Genomic DNA, 6,582 nt, shown 5'->3' on the forward strand with positions numbered 1-6,582 from the left:
CAAACAACCATTAGAGATGATCTAGTGGATGATGATGACCAGAGAGTAGCAGTTATCAGGGCCTTTGATGATGGACAACGAAAAATTGGCAATATCTTAAAGAAAAAGTATGTTTTCCTTTATATCGACAATGTTTTGAATGAGGAACGTCTTGACCAACTTTTTCCCTTACGGTCCACTTTGGACCAGCCAAAGAAACTGAGGTTACTCATAACTGCACGTGACAAAGGTATTGGTACTGTTTTAGGACACCACATGTCGTGTAAATTCCATGAGGTGCCACCTCTTTCCTCTTCAGAAGAAAAGAAACTTCTAAAAAAGGATATGGATACACAAAAAATAGAGAATAGTGTAATGTATGACATACTAGAAACTACTAAGGGAGTTCCATTAATTTTGAAAGTAATAGGACAATTTTTTGGAGCAGAAGATGACAAGAAGGAAGCTTATCACATATTCAAAGAGGAGCGTGAAAACTGGAGTGGTCAAATATTCAATCGACTCGAATCCAAACAATCACTTTTCTTATGAACCCAAACGATTATTGATTCAAAATTTTTAATTAATTCGAAGAACCCAAAGGGTGATACACCATTTGTTTTTAATTAATTCGAAGAACCCAAAGGGTGATGAATTTTTCACTTCTTGGGAGACTTTGGCGTAGAAGCCTTCTCCAATTTCTCGGTAGTCTTCTTTGGGAGGAGAACCTGATGAATTTTTGGCAGAACTCCGCCACTGGCGATTGTCAATTTGCCCAAAAGTTTCCCCAGTTCATTGTCGTTTCCCACCGCCAGCTGAATGTGGCTAGGTATGATTCTGGGTCTTCGTGTTGTCACAAGTAGCGTTTCCGCCCAATTCCAACACTTCAGCGGCCAGATATTCGAGGACAGCGGTAACATAGACGGCTGCGCCACCTCCAACCCATTTCACATAGCACCCCTTCTTGAGATACCTGGTGATTCTCCCCATCGGAAACTGCAGTCCGGCCTTCATAGTTCTGCTCACAGACTTCTTTCTGGAGCCTGCTTCTTTCCTCCCTCCCTTCCCACTGCCCTTTCCTGAACTCTCCATTTTCTCAATACTGCTCTTTTCTTTGGTTTAATTATACCAGATAGATGAAAACAAGACGACCTATCCATTATTGATTCAAGGTTATAAGCAACATGAGTCGAACGGTTTATGTTAATAACAGATGGGGCGATTCTGAAAATCGTCGGGTGGTAGTGGCGGGGCGGTGGCAAGGCGATTCTGAGAATCGCCACACCACCGGGCAATTCTCAAAATCGCCCCATCTGCTACGAATCGCCCCAAACAGTGCTCACTGGGCATCCAATATGATATTAAGCAGAGAAATCCTAGCCCTGCGGTGATGGCACTGCTAGGGTCGCCTTGGGTGTTATTGTCAGAAGGAACAGACTCGGCGATATCTTTTTCATCCCATGTGTTCTTGTCCTTCGAAGTCAGAAAGCGATTGTTTAGAGGACCTATCGAAACATAAATAACAAGGTTGTCTTTGATGTCTCGATATTCAGAAACAATGCATTGCTGGGCATCGACAGATAAGGGCGTAGCTGAAGAATATCATTCTGGCTTTCTAGACAAGATCCACTCCAATTTTTATTGTCCCTTGGGTACATTCAGAGGATAAGAAAATGTGTAACCATTTATCTCATCAGCCTGTAAACCATATCCTGGCTCTTCAAATAGTTTATCTGTATCAAGCGCTCTCCCAGACTCAGCAGCAAATAAAAATGATATAGACATAATGAAAACAAATAAAATCATTTTTCACATAAATGCCTTATTGAGATTAGTTTTTCCAAATTCCAGGCAATCTATCCCGTAATCAGGCATGGTAATCAGAAAAAAAAATGCATCAAATATATTTCCTACCCGAGTTGCAAGGAAGATTCTTAAAAAGCATAAAAACATTATGCCATGCCTTGTTCCAGGTGGAAAGTGTGTGGGCATTTCTTTGTTTGCTCCATATCGCTCAAAGCCCAAGTGATGCAATTCCTAGCACATGCTGCATTTTCAAATAGGTAACAACTCTCATCTCATCCTAACACGTTGGTGGTATGATTATATAGTTTTTTTCCATCATGTAGCTGGAACCAAATCATAGGTATTTGCCCTTAACATTTGCAAAACACTATATATCACTATGCAATCCCTGGTAAAAACTATATATTTATGGTTTGCGATCCTTGAAATGAACAAATCTTAGTTTATGGTTCTTTTCGATTGTGATTATGTTTGTGGCAAAGTGAAATAAATACGACTCATGTAAACTCCGGGTATTAATGAAAATCTGATTATATAAGTTGAGCATATTATTCTCGAGTTATGTGATGGGCAATACACTGATTTTCATATTGTACAATTGCACATCGATTGGCGCATTTTTCATTTGATTTCATGGCGTACATTTTGCTAACAATGTTGACAAAATACGATCTATTTAATGAAGTAAAAAATTACAATAATTTTTTTTTTGGAAATGAAGTTCTAAAATATCTTTAATCCAACTCTTTCATAGGGCATTGACAACAAACAAGCAGTTCACATCACAGGGTTCATCCGACATATTGTTGAGCATAGATGCCATTTTAGATTTGTTTTTCAACCTCTTCAATTTGTTGTAATGATAATATGAATGTGTTGTGCCTTATTTTCACAAAAAGTTCACATCACAGGGCTAATGTAATTTGTCTTATTTTTTTTTTATCTATTGTAACAACTTAAATATCTATCTCTTTTTGTGTCTTCATATAATTATGTGTATCTCTATGTAAGAAAGAAACTATATAGGTACAAATAGAAAGTAAATAGTATATCTATCTTAAGAAACTAAATAGCATATCTATTTTAAGAGGAACATGGTTATTCACAAATGAATGTACTATCTATTTGCGATGAACTTGATGATATATATTGTATTATCAAGATTCATTGTCACGATTTTTGTTCGTAGTTAGTCATTTGATGATATATATTGTATTATCGAGATTCATTGTCTCGATTTTTGTACGTAGTTAGTATGTTTTATCCATGTCTCGATTTTTATACTTAGTTGGCCTGTTCTATCCATGTTTATTTAGTGTTTATATATGATATTGTTAAATTTATTTATTTAATTACAATAATTTTTTCTTTTCTAACATATTTATATTGGTACAGGCATATGTATGACTTTTTTGGGACATTAATCAAGAATTTCCATTGCAAATTTGTAAAAGAGAGATCTCAAATATAGTTTTTACTTCTCTATCCTAAAAAGAACTTTTTGCCTTGAATAAAGCTTGAATGATCTTGGATCCAGTTTCAAGTGCAGATCAAGAAAATGTTACAGAGTATACCTAAGCAAGCAGCAAAGCAAAGTCAAAGGTAGATGGTCCTTTCCGTTCTTGTCACGGATTTCCATCCACCACTATTGTGGCTCTTGTTATAAACTCGTTTCTTTTATCTACCACTGTTGTGGCTCTCGTTATAAACTCGTTTCTTTTAGAAAAATTGGTTAGTTTTCTCTCACGGCCATTAGCCATTTGGACATAGAGTTTATGCGATATGTATATATTCCCAAGCGTAAGTTGCATTTTCTTTAACTTCATGATATTTAGCTGCATTTTTTGACAATAAATGCTTACTTGTCTAAGTCTTGTTTACAGTGGATATGAATCTTGGTGAAGACATTTATCGAACTCTAAATATAATGTTTATTTCAAGACTGATAAATTCCTTTTCTTTTATACTAGAAAGGAAGAGGGTTTCGACCTTTCTATACTGTTCCTACTTTATTTTGACTGTTTAAAAAAGGAAGTCTCAATTTAGTTGGTTGTAAAACCTCATCTTTCTTCTTTGTAGTTTTATAACGAATTTCTTTAAAAAACATTATTCACACACAACCATGATTTTTTATTTATTCATAGACCCCACATATATATATATATATATATATATATATATATATATATATATATATATATATATATATATATATATATATATATATATATAGAGTATTGGATGCCCAGTAAGCACTGTTTGGGGCTATTCGTAGCAGATGGGGTGATTATGAGAATTGCCGGGTGGTGAATCGCCCCGCCACCACCACTAGTGGTGGGGTGGTGGCGGAGCGATCCTGAGAATCGCCCCACAACCCAGCGATTCTCAGAATCACCCCATCTGCTACGAATCGCCCCAAACAGTGCTTACCAGGCATCCAATACGATATTAAGCGGAGAATCCTAGCCCTGTGAAAGATCTGCGGTGATGGCACTACTGGGAATTGAACTAGGGTCGCCTTGGGTGTTATTTGGGTGTTATTGTCAGAAAGAACAGACTCGACAACATCTTTTTCATCCCATGTGTTCTTGTCCTTCGAAGTCAGAAAGCGATTGTTTGGAGGACCTATCAAAACAGAAATAACAAGGTTGTCTTTGATGTCTCGACGTTCGGAAACAATGCGCTGCCGGGCATCGGCAGGTAAGGGCACAACCGAAGAATATCGTTCTGGCTTTCTAGACTCGATCCACTTCAATTTTTATTTTCGCTTGGGTACATTCAGAGGATAAGAAAACATGTAACCATTTATCTCATCAACCTATAAACCATATTCTGGATCTTCAAATATTTTATCTGTATCAAGAGCTCTCCGAGACTCAACAACAAATAAAAATGATATTGGCCCCCAAAACCCGTACAATAGCAAATCCCTCTGACATATATAATCTTTATTTGATCCTAACACTATCATATCTCTGTTCTCCGGCACTGCCTTCAAATCCCCTTTAGAGTTGAAAGACTTCACTTTATAAGTAAATTGTTTGCAGTGCGCTATTTTTTCATCAGAGAGGCCGAGACTTCGTCGGTCATCATCATTCAATTCATGGACGAAGATGATCCTCCAAGGCGGTGAAAAAAGTTTACGACAAACTTCTTTGATTAAGTAGATGAGTAACGCTATTACGAAGAGTACTGCTGCAATTGTCAAAGAGCTAACTAATACCTACCACTCCGCGTCCATAATTACTCGATTTCTATTTCCAGATGTATAACATGTCTCAAGTGGCGGTTTATTTTTTTTGGAGAATGTCCCGAGTTGATCTACTCTAATTTATCAATGAAGTACATGTTTTATATCCCTCAGGCATTTTCAAGACCAATATATAAGCCGACACATATTCTCGGTGATTTTTTTTTTGTCTTAAAATATATTAAGTGTCCCCATGGAGTTACATGGACTTTCAAAAGTTGTAACTAAAATTAATTGTCCCTGTCTAATAATATTATACATTAGACATTAGCTGGAGGTAACATTGATAAAATTATGAGCTCAAGGTTAAGTTACTATGGTGAAGATAATATAGAAAGTTCGAGCTTTCATATGGTCTATCAAGAGTGTTATTTTAGTTCATTATCATTCAAACAAGGGGCCGTTAAGTTTGGTGTTATCCGTGTCTAAGATATTTAGATGAAAATTGATCGAGATTAGGTTTTTACCTTGATTAAGAAGATTTTTAAAATGATTAAGTATAAGGGAATGGAAATAGGAGTAGTTTTTAAAAGCAAAATTCAAGTGTGTTTTCTAGTCAATTCATCTTTATCTAAGATATTTACATGCAAATTGATTGAGATTATGGTTTTCGCCTTGATTAAGAAGACTTTTAAAATGAACATGTTAAGCATAAAGGAATGGAAATAGGAGTAGTTTTTAAAAGCAAAATCCAAGTGTGCTTTCTAGTGAATTCATGGAAAGACAATAGATGAGTCTAAACATTTGAAATTCTTTAACAATAAGGTTATAGTTATGGTAGAATAATATATTTTTAGTTAAATTTATTAGGAATTCACAAGAGATTAGATATAATCGTTTAACATTGAAAGCTTTTTATCGAGGATTAAGAAATACTTCTTTACTATATTAATTTATCCATAAAGGTCATTTACTTTTTAAAAAATAAATTTTGTTACTTTCACTTTAAGTTTGGTTTTCGATCCAGTGGGTTTGTATAGATCTCGAGGTAATAGACTCCTTAAATATGACTCAAGGATTTCTAAAAGTATTCTTCCAATATTAATGAGTTTCTATGTCTACAATGTAATCACCACAATGAAACAATAAGCATTTACTACCAACTAGATGTTCATAGCCCCATAAAAGGTTTTTATATCCCTCGTTACTTCCCCCATTGGGGTGCTTTTCATTTATTTTAGTTCTCCCTTTTCTTTTATTTAGATATGAGGATGGGTAACATCTAATTGATAATAGTGGGGGAAGCAACGCATTGAATAACCATATTAATAGTGGTGTATCCTTATATTGGGTGTAAATTCTTGACCTAATTGACTTTTTAGAATTATTGCCAAGGGAGATGTTTTTATGCTGTTGTTAAGATATTCACAGTGAATTTGATAAATGTAATCCTTTCTCAGTGATAATTGATGTTAATGGAGGTCCAAACTTAGTTTGCTCGTTTTGGTTGTGTTTCCCATTGTGATATTAACATCCATGTGCCCCTCATGAGTCACCTGCAAAAAAATAAGACAAACACAAAATACCATGTAACTATATTTAAAACG

General features: G+C 35.4%; 2 pseudogenes; both read right to left on the minus strand.

The window, feature by feature from the left end:
* Positions 1-638: 638 nt before the first annotated feature.
* Positions 639-1,071, minus strand: LOC149230466 (histone H2A-III pseudogene; annotated as a pseudogene).
* A 3,001-nt stretch (positions 1,072-4,072) lies between these two features.
* Positions 4,073-5,026, minus strand: LOC149230467 (psbP domain-containing protein 5, chloroplastic-like; annotated as a pseudogene).
* Between the last annotated feature and the right edge of the window lie 1,556 nt (positions 5,027-6,582).

Source organism: Pinus tabuliformis, chromosome J (assembly GCF_031772625.1).
Source record: "Pinus tabuliformis cultivar Carrire ecotype Pingquan chromosome J, CPIR1, whole genome shotgun sequence".
Taxonomy (NCBI): Eukaryota; Viridiplantae; Streptophyta; class Pinopsida; order Pinales; family Pinaceae; genus Pinus; species Pinus tabuliformis.